This window comes from Microcaecilia unicolor, chromosome 3 (genome assembly GCF_901765095.1).
Source record: "Microcaecilia unicolor chromosome 3, aMicUni1.1, whole genome shotgun sequence".
NCBI classification, from domain to species: domain Eukaryota; kingdom Metazoa; phylum Chordata; class Amphibia; order Gymnophiona; family Siphonopidae; genus Microcaecilia; species Microcaecilia unicolor.
Genome location: NC_044033.1, coordinates 378,443,408 through 378,458,321, shown reverse-complemented (window position 1 = coordinate 378,458,321; position 14,914 = coordinate 378,443,408). Strand labels below are relative to the sequence as shown.

General features: G+C 46.6%; 1 protein-coding gene across 1 annotated transcript in view; it reads left to right on the top strand.

Moving 5' to 3' along the window:
* DNMT3A (DNA methyltransferase 3 alpha) overlaps positions 1 to 14,914 on the top strand; it is an 806,037-nt gene that overhangs the window by 724,194 nt on the left and 66,929 nt on the right. The gene's annotated exons all lie outside the window — the stretch shown is intronic.

The following is a 14,914-nucleotide window of genomic DNA, read 5'->3' as shown; positions in this document are numbered from 1 at the left end:
CCTAAATTCTTAACAAAGTAGTAATCAGTGGTGAAACAGAATCAGTAAGAGCTTTAAGCACCAGCAACAACTCCTTATACTTGATCTGTTGTTCAATGAGTAGCCAGTGCAATTATTGTAGTAGTGGTGAAATATGGTTGTAACATGAGCAACTTGAACACATCTAGCTACTTAATTTCCGTGTAACCTGTAGGGCCCTGTAACCTGTAGGGCCCTTAGAATATTCCTTGGTAGTCTCACTAACAATCTATTACAGTAATCGAAATGGGAAGTAATCAAACTTTGAATCACAGTTGAAAAATTGAAAGCAGTAAGCAAGTCTTTAAGTCTATGAACTTGTCTCAATTTACAAAACAATACTGGAATGATTTTCAGAATCTGAAACTTCATACTCAATGAGGAATCCAAAATAACTCCAAGATTTTGAATTTTATTCACAATAGGAGTTGAAACATCACCCATCTTAAAACACTCAGGGATATCCTCAGAGGGAAAATGTGACAACAGAAAAATTTGTGTTTTGTTCAGAATTAACCTTTAATCGATTACCTCTCATCCACTTCTGAATTGCATTCAAGCATAAACATAGTAACATAATAAATGACGACAGATAAATACCTGAACAGTCCATCCAATCTGCCCAACAAGATAAACTCATTTTACATGGTATGTGCTACTTTAAATGTATACCTGAGTTTGATTTGTCCCTGCCTTTCTCAGGGCACAGACCGTAAAAGTCTGCCCAGCACTGTTCCTGTACTAAACATTCTGAAGCTAATGTCGAAGCCCCTTAAATTTACACTCCAGCCCATCCATATCTATTCAGTTACGATCAGGGCGTAGATTGTAGAAGTCTGCCTAGCAATGGTTTTGCTTCCCAGTTACCGGCGTCGCCACCCAATCTCTGCTAAGGTTCCGTAGATCCATTCCTTCTAAACAGGATTCCTTTGTGTTTATCCCAAGCATGTTTGAATTCCATTACCATTTTTATCTCCACCACCTCCCGCGGGAGGGAATTCCATATATCTACTACCCTTTCCGTGAAAAAATACTTCCTGACATTACCCCTGAGTCTGCCCCCCTTCAACCTCAATTCATGTCCTCTAGTTCTACCACCTTCCCATCTCCGGAAAAGGTTTGTTTGCGGTTTAATACCTTTCAAATATTTGAATGTCTGTTTCTCCTTTCCTCCAAGTTATACTTGTTCAGTCGGCAAGTCTCTTGTACGGTTTGCAACGGAAATCCTAAACCATTTTTGTAGCTTTTCTTTGCACTGCTTCCAGTCTTTTTACATCTTTGGCCTCCAAAACAACACAATACTCCAAGTGGGGCCTCACCAACGACTTGTAGAAGGGCATCAACACCTCCTTTCTTCTGCTGGTTATACCCCTCTCTATGCAGCCTAGCATCCTTCTGGCCACAGCCGTCGCCTTGTCATATTGTTTCTTCACCTTCAGATCCTGGGACACTAACACCGAAAGGTCTCTCTCCTGAGTCGAGCGTACTAAACTCTCCCCTCCTATTTGGTATCTCTCTTTTGGGTTTCTGCACCCCAAATGCATCACTCTGCACTTCTTGGCATTAAATTTTAACTTACTAGTTCTATAGAAACCTAATGGTTCTTTTAAAATCTTAATTCAATTGACCCAATTGTGTTATTAAATGTATAATACTGCTCAGTATCAGGTGCCTAGTTGTTGAACTAATGATTAACTCCTTTGACTGCACCAGCAAGCACCATCACAGCACTATGGATCCCTTCCTCCCTACCAATTTGCTGTAGATTCTTGTGAAATCGTATACTATTCCCTTATCAAACTATTATGTTCATCTCTATAGTACATTCATTATATTACATTATCGACAGACTAGTTTTAGAGAGAAGGTCACTTATCTCGCGGGAGGCTGTTGTTACTTCTCTGATGTCCCGGGTTGACTGACGAGATCATCTGCTCATCTTTTTTTAATTGTTTTTCTTACTGCTCGTGAAGTGCTCCCCATAACCCTCCATGCAATTAGGTGAATTCTCTGTCACTTTGTCCTTATCGTTCCCAACATGCCTGCATGTTTCGCCATAATGCGTCGTCAGGAGAACGGATGACTAGAAATAAAACAGATTTATGTTTCTTCATGCACTACTACACATTGTTCACACTGTTTATTATTCAACTCAGTTTTCCATAATTCCTTATTTATTTACTTACAATTTTCGGCGGCTCAGTGGTGTGGACCAACTCACAGTCATGCCCCAGGTTGGTAAGACACCGGTACATGCGCGGTTTCAATTCATTTCCCCGCCCCCAGTTTAAATCCCCTAGAGGTGCGTTACCGCCCATCAATCTATTTCGTTATTTAACCCCTTCGGGTCTGTGGTCTGCCAGCGGAAGATATATTGTGCTTCCTTCCACAGAAGGCTAGTAGTGATATTGCCCCCATGTATGGTTGGTTTAGTTGAGCCAGTACTACAAACAGAAGATCTTTCTCATGATGTTTTTAATTGTTCCCAATGGTTGACCAAAGGCGCCTCTTTTTTATGTGTTCGTAGATTGCTCAAGTGTTCCCCTATACGCTGCTTTATCTTTCGTTTGGTCTGGCCTATATACCATTTCTCACAGGGGCACTTTATACCGTAGACTACCTGTGCAGATTCACAGTTAGTCTTTCCTTGTAGTTCTACCTTACACCTTGTGATAGGGTGTATTATCGTTTTCGTAACCCATGCAAATTGGCAGTAAGAGCATCTGTTGCATATGCTACTACTACTACTACTTAACATTTCTAAAGCGCTACCCGGGTTACGCAGCGCTGTACAATTTAACAAAGAAGGACAGTCCCTGCTCAAAGGAGCTTACAATCTAGGACAAAAGTGTGGTCAATCAAATTGGGCAGTCTAGATTTCATGAATGGAGGTATAATGGTTATGTGCCGAAGGCGACATTGAAGAAATGGTCTTTGAGCAAGGATTTGAAGATGGGCTTGACGTATGGGCTCAGGGAGTTTATTCCAAGCATAGGGTGAGGCAAGGCAGAAAGGGCGGAGCCTGGAGTTGGCGGAGGTGGAGAAGGGTACTGAGAGGAGGGATTTGTCCTGTGAGCGGAGGTTACGGGTAGGAGTGTAGGGGGAGATGAGGGTAGAGAGGTATTGAGGGTAGAGAGGTATATGCTGTGTCCCCTATCTCCATTTGGAACTAGTGCATCCTCTTGTTTTGATAACATCTCTCCCGGATTCTGTGCCCTGGTGTAGTCAAATCGAGGTTCAATATTTATACCGTGTAGGTGCATCATGGGCCAATGCTTTTTTATGATCTTTTTAATTTGGGACGCTCTTGGGAAGAATGGCAACACACAGATGACACTCGTGTTCTGTACTGGAGTAGCGCACTGGGATTACAAAAGCCAGTGTCTATGGGTGTTGGTCGCTCTTTTATATGCCCTTATGTAAAAATCTATTTCGTAGGTCCTTAGTGTGTTGGTGAAAATTCTCTTTTGAGTAGCATAGTTTTCTTACTCTCAGGAACTGCCCTATGGGTACACCCTCGTTTTGTGCTCTAGGGTGAAAACTGGTATAATGTAAAATGGAATTTGTATCCGTTGGTTTGCGGTACAATTGGGTATGAAAGATCCCATTATGTATTGATATATGTATATCTAAAAAATTAACTTGATGAGTTCGTATGTTGACCTCGAATTTAATGTTCGAATCACATTTGTTGAGGTAATCACAAAATCGAGTTAACGATTCAACATCACCTCCCCATACAAGAAAAACATCATCTATGAATCGTTTCCAACCAGTTATGTGGGCTTTGTACGGTGAACTGTATACATGTTTCCTCTCATACTGTGCCATGTACAGGCAGGCCACGGTAGGTGCTACTGTGGCCCCCCTTGCCACGCCTCGTGTTTGCAGGTAGAATGATTCTTCATATTGGAAGTAATTCTGTACGATTACCTTTTGAGCCATCTTGTTCAACAGTGCAATTTTATGGTGCAAACTTTCCAACTCCTGTAGGTGTACATCTATTTATTCCAATGCTTTCTGTTGGGGGATCATGGTATATAAAGAGACCACATCCATGGTGACTAGTATTACTGGTGTGTTCCCTATCAGTAGATCATCCAGCATTTTAATGAGGTGTGCCGAATCCCTGACATATGAAGGAATGTTCTTCAAAATGGGTTGTAAATGAAAATCTAAAAATTGTGATAGTGGTTCATTAAATGAACCATTACTCGCTACTATGGGTATTCCAGGTGGTTTATGTAGCGTTTTGTGAATTTTGGGTACAAATCTGATCCATGGAATTATCGGGTGTTGACTCATCAAGTATTGAGCTTCCGTGGTTGAAATCGTACCCTCCATTGTCGTCTGTTGTATCATGGTCTTTATTTCCAATTGATACTGATGTGTCGGGTCCTCGTCCAGTTGGATGTAAAACTGCATGTCCCTCAATTGTCTATATGATTCTTCCCTGTAGGCGGTAATGTCCTGGATTACTACCGCCTCTCCCTTATTGGCCCTATGAATGATTATACTCATGTCCTGTTTTAATTCTTTTATTGCCTGGGCCTGTTTTTTTGTTAGATTGTTACAAATGTATCTGGATACTCTCTCCATGTTTTCTATGTCTTTTAACACCAGGCGTTGGAAGGTCTCAATCGCAGCATCTGGAGGGCCTGGGGGCATCCACGTGGACGGGATCTGATATTTTGATTGAAACGATGGGGTAGTGGGTTCTGTTGTTGATGTATCTAGTGATTCCTCACCAAAGTGTGCTTTTAGTCTATGCCTCCTAAAGAACCAATATAGGAATTGACGATTCGTGAATTCATCATAAAACGTGAAAGGGACAAATGGTAACCCTAATTGTAAAACCTCTGTTTGGGGGGTGGTAAGGTTCTTAGAGGATAAATTATATATCACTCTTTCAGTGTCCGCTGCTGTCAGCGTTTTTTGCCTGATCTGGTTTGGGACCTCGCCGGTTCTTCCGTTGTACTTGTGGTTTCTAAAAAAGGTGGTGCAGTGTGGGTAATATCCCTCTTCTCATTTTGATTGGGTCTGCTTCTTGTATGATCTATGTTACCTTCGGAGGATTCGGTTGATGTATTAGCGCATCCTACTCGCCTCATCCATTTATATCTTCTGGAACGTCTGTTGGTATCCATCTACAGGTACACATATCCTTTTGTGTAATCCATCTCATCTCTCTTGTATTTTTTTTGTGCTCTGATTTCCTGTCAGTATTTTTCAGTAGTATTGTTGGGAACAATTAAAACATCATGAGAAAGATGATTTGTAGTACTGGCTCAACTAAACCAACCACACATGGGGGCAATATCACTACTAGCCTTCTGCGGAAGGAAGCACAATATATCTTCCACTGGCAGACCACAGACCCGAAGGGGTTAAATAAAGAAATAGATTAATGGGCGGTAATGCAACTCTAGGGGATTTAAACTGGGGGCGGGGAAATGAATTGAAACCGTGCATGTACCGGCGTCTTACCGACCTGGGGCATGACTTTGAGTTGGTCCACACCACTGAGCCGCCGAAAATTGTAAGTAAATAAGGAATCATGGAGAACTGAGTTGAATAATAAACAGTGTGAACAATGTGTAGTAGTGAATGAAGAAACATAAATCTGTTTTATTTCTAGTCATTCATTCTTCTGACGACGCATTATGGCGAAACATGTAGGTATGTTGGGAACGATAAGAAGGACAAAGTGACAGAGAACGCACCTAATTGCATGGAGGTTATAGGGAGCACTTCACGAGCAGTAAGAAAAACAATTTTAAAAAGATGAGCAGATGAGCTGAACGTCAGTCAACCCGGGACATCAGAGAAGTAACAGCCTCCCGCGAGATAAGTGACCTTCTCTCTAAAACTAGTCTGTGGATAATGTAATATAATGAATGTACTATAAAAATGAACATAATAGCTTGATAAGGGAGTAGTATACGATTTCACAAGAATCTAAAGCAAATTAGTAGGGAGGAAGGGATCCATAGTGCAGTGATGGTGGTTGCTGGTGCAGTCATAGGAGTTAACCATTAGCTCAACAACTAAGCACCTGATACTGAGCAGTATTACACATTTAATAACACAATTGGGTCAATTGAATTAAGATTTTAAAAGAACCATTAGGTTTCTATAGAGCTAGTAAGCAAATTAAGAGAGAAACCGAACAATAATAGATCCCCAGGGTGCATTAATGAGATATTAAATTTTAACTGCCAGACCCTCGATCATTCTTCTAACTTTTGGAGATCCCTTCTCATCATTTCTACTCCCTCCAGGGTATTCACTCTATTGACTATCTTCATTTCATCTGCAAAAAGGCAAACCTTTCCTTCCAACCCTTCAGCAATATCTCTCACAAATATATTAAACAGAATAGGCCCCAGCACTGACCCCTGAGGAACTCCACTGCTCACCTTCCTTTCCTCCAAGCGGATTCCATTTACCACCACCCTCTGCCACCTGTCAGTCAACCACTTTCTTATCCAGTTCACTTTTGGTCCTAAGTTCAGCCCTTTCAGCTTATTCACAAGTCTTCTGTGGGGGACCGTATCAAAGGCTTTGCTGAAATCCAAGTCGATTACATCTAGCACACCTCCTTCATCCAGTTCTTTAGTCACCCAGTCAAAGAAGTCAATGAGATTCGTTTGGCAGGATTTTCTTTTGGTAAAGCCATGTTGCCTTGGGTCCTGTAACCCGTTAGCTTCTAGAAAAGTAACTATCCTCTCTTTCGGCAGCGACTCCATTATTTTTCCTACCACAGATGTGAGACTTACTGGTCTGTAGTTTCCCACTTTTTCCCTGTCTCCACTTTTGTGAAGAGGGACCACATCCGCTCGTCTCCAATCCCACGGGACCTCTCCCGTCTCTAAAGATCTATTAAATAAATCTTTAAGGGTCCCGCCAGGACCTTCCTGAGCTCCCTCAGTATCCTGGGATGTATCCCATCCGGCCCCATAGCTTTGTCCACCTTCAGATTCTCCAGCTGTTCTTCCGTAAACGGCGCATTATCCACTCTATTCCCAAATATTCCTTCAGCAGCCAACCAGGGTCCATCTCCAGGATTTTCCTCCGTGAATACTGAAGAGAAGTAATTGTTTAGCACGTTTGCTTTATCCTCATCACTCTCCAGCTTATTAAAAGTTGTTTCTACTCATTGTTCAATCCGAACCAAAAACTAAATATCATCATCATCATAATTTGTATTGTAAGTCTAAGCAATTCAGCAATTGACAGGGGTACACAAAAATGTTGAATAAAACAGCAGATAAAGCATTCCTTGCAGAACCGCATATCTCACTGGATTAGCTGCAGCCTTCATCACACAGAATTTTCTATTTTCTAAAAAAGAATGAAACCAACATAACACTTGACCACTCAATCCAATACATCCTGATTTATTAAAATTTGATGATTGACTGTGTCAAATGCTGCAGATATATCTAAAGTGATACGAAAATACTGACTATCGCTATCCAATCACGTCTTCACTTTATCCAGCAAAGAAATTAGAAGAATCTCAGAGTCGAGATTCTTTCTCAAACCAAACTGATGGGGGTCTAGCTCATTGTTTTTTTTTTCCAAGAATTCTAGCAATTGATCATAAGCTAACTTTTCATTGATTTTAGCAAGATAGGGTAAAGAATAAATCATCCTATAATTTTCTATTAAATGAGGATCAGATGCTGTATTTTTCAAAAGAGGTCTAACTGCAGCTATTTTTAAATTCTCAGGTAATCTACCTTCTAACAATGATTTATTAGTAATGGTCTCAATAGACTCAATTGGAACACTTTTTAATGTTTTCACAATAGACTGGTGGCAAGAGTCAAATATACAAGGTGAAGTCTCTTGGCTCTCAAAAAAGCCAATTACTAGTTGAAATTCTTTCCACAGTGGACCATTTTCCAGTGGACAATTTAGTTCAATAGGTAAATTTTCAAGTTCAGATTGAGAAATTATGTTTTGAACTTTGTTTAGAAAACTAACTTCAAAATCCTCAACATCCAATAAATCATCAATCATATCATTTTGTCTATGCCATTTTGTCGTGGAACAAAAGAAAACAGATCAGTAATAGATGTGCTAAAAACTTTTCTCCGAGGACAAGCAGGCTGCTTGTTCTCACTGATGGGTGATGTCCACGGCAGCCCCTCCAATCGGAAACTTCACTAGCAAAGGCCTTTGCTAGTCCTCGCGCGCCCATGCGCACCGCGCATGCGCGGCCGTCTTCCCGCCCAAACCGGCTCGTGTTCGTCAGTCTTCTTTTGTCCGCGCTCGGTATGGTCGTGTTTGCGCCGTTCGCGCCCCTTAAGTTGACCCTCGCGCGTCTTTTTGACTTTCGCTTCTAAAAAAACAAAAGGGATTTCAGAGAAGGGCCTTTCGGTCTTTTTCCCCTTCCCGTATTTCCAGTTTTTTGCCCCGTTAAGTTTTCTTTCGTTTTCGGGGTAGGCCCTTTTGAGGCCTCGGGTCGAGTTTTTTCTCCCCCTCTTTTGGTGCCTTACCGCAATTATGAGTTTTGATTTCGCCGGCGTGATTTTTCCGCCCATGTCATCGAAGTCTCCCAGCGGCTTCAAGAAGTGCACCCAGTGCGCCCGGGTAATCTCGCTCACTGATAGGCACGCGTCGTGTCTTCAGTGTCTAGGGGCTGGGCACCACCTGCAGGCCTGTAGTCTTTGCGCCCTTTTACAAAAGCGGACAGGTAGCGAGATTGGCCCAGTGGAACGTGTTGTTCTCGGGCTCTTCGTCGGCATCTGCACCGGGAGTATTGAGTGCATCGACGTCGACAGCGTCAAGACCTCCGCCCTCGGCCGCGACTGTATCGATTGCATGGAGGCATCGACCCTCTGCGTCGTCGGGGCCGAGACATCGGAAGGCTGCGTCGGCGTCGGTGGTACCGGGACCTCCCACTAGTGCTGATGTTGTCGGACGGTGGTGCTTCATCTGGAGTGCAGGTGAGGGCTGTCCATTCCCCTGCTGGTGGCGGTGAGCCTTCGGGTGGGTCTCCCCCTGCCCTGAGGGCTCCTGTGGTACAGCCCCCCCGAGACCAACCTTCTTCGGCCTCGGCCCCGAGGAAGCGACGGTTGGATTCTACGTCCTCCTTGTCGGTACTGGAAGTTCCGGTGACATGCTTCGTTTGAAAAAGTCAAAGAAGCATCGACACCGGTCTCCTTCCCGCGTCGGTACCGAGAGCTCTGGGTCGCCGAGGGAGTCGGCACCCAGTAGGCATCGGCACCGGGAGGACTGCTCACCCTCTGTTCAGGAGGTGTCGATTCGCTCCACCTTGGACAGCCCGGAAAACAGCCTCCACGCCCGGAACAGACTCTGACTTAGACGCCTGCATCGGCTTCCATGTCTTTCTCCACAGCCGCCCTGCACGAGAGTCTCCGGGCCGTTCTCCCAGAGATCCTGGGAGAGCTGTTGCGCCCTTCCCCTCCGGTACCGGGGGTGCTTGCGCCTCCGGTACCGTCGAGTGAGGCGCCGGCTGGCCCCTTGCCCGGGGTGAGGTCTCCAACATCGGTGCCGCTTGCGGTCGCCTCCCAGGAAGGCTCCCCGACGACGTCGGTGGAGGGAGCTTCGCCAGTGCGGGCGAGGGAGTCTACCTCTCGACGCTCACAACGTGGCCGTGTTTCCACGGAGTCGAGCCGGGCACGGCTTCAGACACAGGTTCATGAACTTGTGTCTGATACCGATGGTGAGGCCTCGTGGGAGGAGGAGGAGGACATCAGATATTTCTCTGACGAGGAGTCCGATGGCCTTCTTTCTGATCCCACTCCCTCCCCTGAAAGGCAGCTTTCTCCTCCTGAGAGTCTGTCTTTTGCGGCCTTTGTCCGGGAGATGTCTACGGCCATCCCCTTCCCGGTGGTTGTGGAGGACGAGCCCAGGGCTGAAATGTTTGCGCTCCTGGACTATCCTTCTCCACCTAAGGAAGCGTCCACAGTACCCATGCATCATGTCCTAAAAAAGACATTGCTGGCGAACTGGACCAAGCCTCTAAGTAATCCCCACATTCCCAAGAAGATCGAGTCCCAGTACCGGATCCATGGGGACCCAGAGCTGATGCGCACTCAGTTGCCTCACGACTCTGGAGTTGTGGATTTGGCCCTAAAGAAGGCTAAGAGTTCTAGGGAGCATGCTTCGACGCCCCCGGGCAAAGACTCTAGAACCTTAGACTCCTTTGGGAGGAAGGCCTACCATTCCTCTATGCTCGTGGCCAAAATTCAGTCTTACCAGCTCTACACGAGCATACACATGCGGAACAATGTGCGGCAGTTGGCGGGCTTGGTGGACAAGCTCCCTCCTGAGCAAGCCAAGCCATTTCAGGAGGTGGTCAGGCAGCTGAAGGCGTGCAGAAAATTCCTGGCCAGAGGGTATATGATACCTTTGATGTTGCGTCCAGGGCCGCTGCTCAAGGTGTGGTGATGTGCAGACTCTCATGGCTGCGTGCCTCCGACCTGGAGAATAGGATCCGGGCAGCGGATTGCGGACTCGCCGTGTGGACAATATTTTTGGAGAGAAGGTTGAACAGGTGGTAGAGCAGCTCCACCAGCAGGATACCGCTTTCGACAAGTTCTCCCGCCGGCAGCCTTCAGCTTCTACCTCCACAGGTAGACGTTTTTATGGGGGAAGGAAGACTGTTCCCTACTCTTCTGGTAAGCGTAGGTACAATCCTCCTTCTCAACAGCCTGCAGCCCAGGCTAAGCCCCAGCGAGCTTGCTCTCGTCAGCAGCGTGCGCCTCAGCAAGGCCCCTCGGCTCCCCAGCAAAAGCAAGGGGCGAGCTTTTGACTGGCTCCAGCAGAGCATAGCCGCCATCAACGTGTCAGTGCCGGGCGATCTGCCGGTCGGGGGGGAGGTTGAAAGTTTTTCACCAAAGGTGGCCTCTCATAACCTCCGATCAGTGGGTTCTTCAAATAGTCCGGCAAGGATACACCCTCAATTTGGCCTCCAAGCCTCCAAATTGCCCACCGGGAGCTCAGTCTTACAGCTTCCAGCACAAGCAGGTACTTGCAGAGGAACTCTCCGCCCTTCTCAGCGCCAATGCGGTCGAGCCCGTGCCATCTGGGCAAGAAGGGCTGGAATTCTATTCCAGGTACTTCCTTGTGGAAAAGTAAACAGGGGGGATGCGTCCCATCCTAAACCTAAGGGCCCTGAACAAATATCTGGTAAAGAAAAAGTTCAGGATGCTTTCCCTGGGCACCCTTCTTCCCATGATTCAGGAAAACGACTGGCTATGGACTTGAAGGACGCCTACACGCACATCCCGATACTGCCAGCTCACAGACAGTATCTGCGATTTCAGCTGGACACACGTCACTTCCAGTACTGTGTGCTACCCTTTGGGCTCGCCTCTGCGCCCAGAGTGTTCACGAAGTGCCTGGCTGTAGTAGCAGCGGCGCTTCGCAGGCTGGGAGTGCATGTGTTCCCTTATCTCGACGATTGGCTGGTGAAGAACACATCCAAGGCAGGAGCTCTACAGTCCATGCAGATGACTATTCGCCTCCTGGAGCTACTGGGGTTTGTGATAAATTATCCAAAGTCCCATCTTCTCCCAGTACAGAGACTAGAATTCATAGGAGCTCTGCTGGATTCTCGGACGGCTCGTGCCTATCTCCCAGAGACAAGAGCCAACAACTTGTTGTCCCTCGTCTCGCGGGTGCGAGCGTCCCAGCAGATCACAGCTCGGCAGATGTTGAGATTGCTGGGCCACATGGCCTCCACAGTTCATGTGACTCCCATGGCCCGCCTTCACATGCGATCTGCTCAATGGACCCTAGCTTCCCAGTGGTTTCAGAGTTTTCTCAAATCCCTGTATTGGTGGACGATTTGGTCCAATTTGACTCTGGGACGTCCTTTCCAAATTCCTCAGCCACAAAAAGTGCTGACTAGGGATGCGTCTCTCCTGGGGTGGGGAGCTCATGTCGATGGGCTTCACACCCAGGGAAGCTGGTCCCTCCAGGAACGCGATCTGCAGATCAATCTCCTGGAGTTACGAGCGGTCTGGAACGCTCTGAAGGCTTTCAGAGATCGGCTGTCCCACCAAATTATCCAAATTCAGACAGACAACCAGGTTGCCATGTATTACATCAACAAGCAGGGGGGCACCGGATCTCGCCCCCTGTGTCAGGAAGCCGTCAGCATGTGGCTCTGGGCTCGCTGTCACGGCATGGTGCTCCAAGCCACTTATCTGGCAGGCGTAAACAACAGTCTGGCCGACAGGTTGAGCAGGATTATGCAACCTCACGAGTGGTCGCTCAATTCCCGTGTAGTGCGACAGATCTTCCAGGTGTGGGGCACCCCCTTGGTAGATCTCTTTGCATCTCGAGCCAACCACAAAGTCCCTCAGTTCTGTTCCAGGCTTCAGGCCCACGGCAGACTGGCCGCGTCAGATCTGGTTCCCTCTTCTTCTGGAGTTATCCTCCGAAGAACCGTGGAGATTGGAGTGTTTTCTGACCCTCATCACACAGGACGAAGGGGCGCTTCTGCATCCCAACCTCCAGTCTCTGGCTCTCACGGCCTGGATGTTGAGAGCGTAGACTTTGCCTCTTTGGGTCTATCAGAGGGTGTCTCCCGCATCTTGCTTGCTTCCAGGAAAGATTCCACTAAGAGGAGTTACTTCTTTCTATGGAGGAGGTTTGCCGTCTGGTGTGACAGCAAGGCCCTAGATCCTCGCTCTTGTCCTACACAGACCCTGCTTGAATACCTTCTGCACTTGTCTGAGTCTGGTCTCAAGACCAACTCTGTAAGGGTTCACCTTAGTGCAATCAGTGCATACCATTACCGTGTGGAAGGTAAGCCAATCTCAGGACAGCCTTTAGTTGTTCGCTTCATGAGAGGTTTGCTTCTGTCTAAGCCCCCCGTCAAACCTCCTACAGTGTCATGGGATCTCAATGTCGTTCTCACCCAGCTGATGAAACCTCCTTTTGAGCCACTGAACTCCTGCCATCTGAAGTACTTGACCTGGAAGGTCATTTTCTTGGTGGCAGTTACTTCAGCTCGTAGAGTCAGTGAGCTTGAGGCCCTGGTAGCCCAGGCCTCTTACACCAAATTTCATCATAACAGAGTAGTCCTCCGCACTCACCCTAAGTTCTTGCCAAAGGTTGTGTCGGAGTTCCATCTGAACCAGTCAATTGTCTTGCCAAAATTCTTTCCGCGTCCTCATTCCTTCCCTGCTGAACGTCAGCTGCACACATTGGACTGCAAGAGAGCATTGGCCTTCTATCTGGAGCGGACACAGCCCAACAGACAGTCCGCCCAATTGTTTGTTTCTTTTGATCCCAAAAGGAGGGGAGTGGCTGTGGGGAAACGCACCATATCCAATTGGCTAGCAGATTGCATTTCCTTCACTTACGCCCAGGCTGGGCTGGCTCTTGAGGGTCATGTCACGGCTCATAATGTTAGAGCCATGGCAGCGTCGGTAGCCCACTTGAAGTCAGCCACTATTGAAGAGATCTGCAAAGCTGCGACGTGGTCATCTGTCCACACATTCACATCTCATTACTGCCTGCAGCAGGATACCCGACGCGACAGTCGGTTCGGGCAGTCAGTACTTCAGAATCTGTTCGGGGTTTAGAATCCAACTCCACCCCCCTAGGCCCATGTTTATTCTGTTCCAGGCTACACTCTCAGTTAGTTGGATAAGTTGTTAGGTCAATCTCAGTTATGTCCTCGCCGTTGCGAGGCCCAATTGACCATGTTTGTTGTTTTGAGTGAGCCTGGGGGCTAGGGATACCCCATCAGTGAGAACAAGCAGCCTGCTTGTCCTCGGAGAAAGCGAATGCTACATACCTGTAGAAGGTATTCTCCGAGGACAGCAGGCTGATTGTTCTCACAAACCCGCCCGCCTCCCCTTTGGAGTTGTGTCTTCCCTTGTCTTTGTCTTGCTACATATGGGACTGACGAACACGAGCCGGTTCGGGCGGGAAGATGGCTGCGCATGCGCGGTGCGCATGGGCGTGCAAGGACTAGCAAAGGCCTTTGCTAGTGAAGTTTCCGATTGGAGGGGCTGCCGTGGACGTCACCCATCAGTGAGAACAATCAGCCTGCTGTCCTCGGAGAATACCTTCTACAGGTATGTAGCATTCGCTTTAGTGATAGAGTTGCCAACAAATATATACTTGTGGGCAATACACTTGTTAGTAGCTCTATTATTAAAAGTTTTTAGCATATCTATTTCTGATCTGCTTTCTTTTGTTCCACTTTGGAATTTGCGGATCGTCTGCCTTACTATTTCTTGGGGCCCTTTTTGCCATTTTGTCTTCTGACATTGTCATCATGCCAATTTCTCCCATGACATTTTGTCGTCATGACATTAGGTCTGTGACATTTTGTCATGGAACCGATTTTTAGGATCACACTTAGGCCTTTGGTCCTAATTTTAGGCCTTTTAACTCAGAACAGCTCTTCTTGCGTAAGAGGAACTCTCTGGTTAATATTCAGCTGGTGTTGGTGAGCGTTTTTTAAACACTGACTGCCGGTGGCTAGGTTAGACCTGGATAGTCAGTGGCGGGTAATGTCTGAGCTCCAGCATTGAATATCCAAGTCAGTGGTGGTACCTGGAAGTTATGATATTCAGAAGGATTTTACAGAACACAGAAGTTGCATTAGCAGGAACATCACCCATAGTTGAACACTAGAACATTCACAACCACACTATTGGAGATCTAAAATTTCTGGTGTATAAGGTGCTTCACAAATCCTGGAGGGGTGGTGACATAGATCAGAATCTTTTGAGGGAAGAACAAAAAGCAATTCACCATCTCAACACACTCACACCATCATGTCTTAATTCTGAGATTGATCTTAGCCCCTTTTTATAATTTATCCTTTTAAGAAACATATCCGTTCCTTATTATAACCGGTCACTGACCTTATCCGGTTATTCTTATCTGGTTT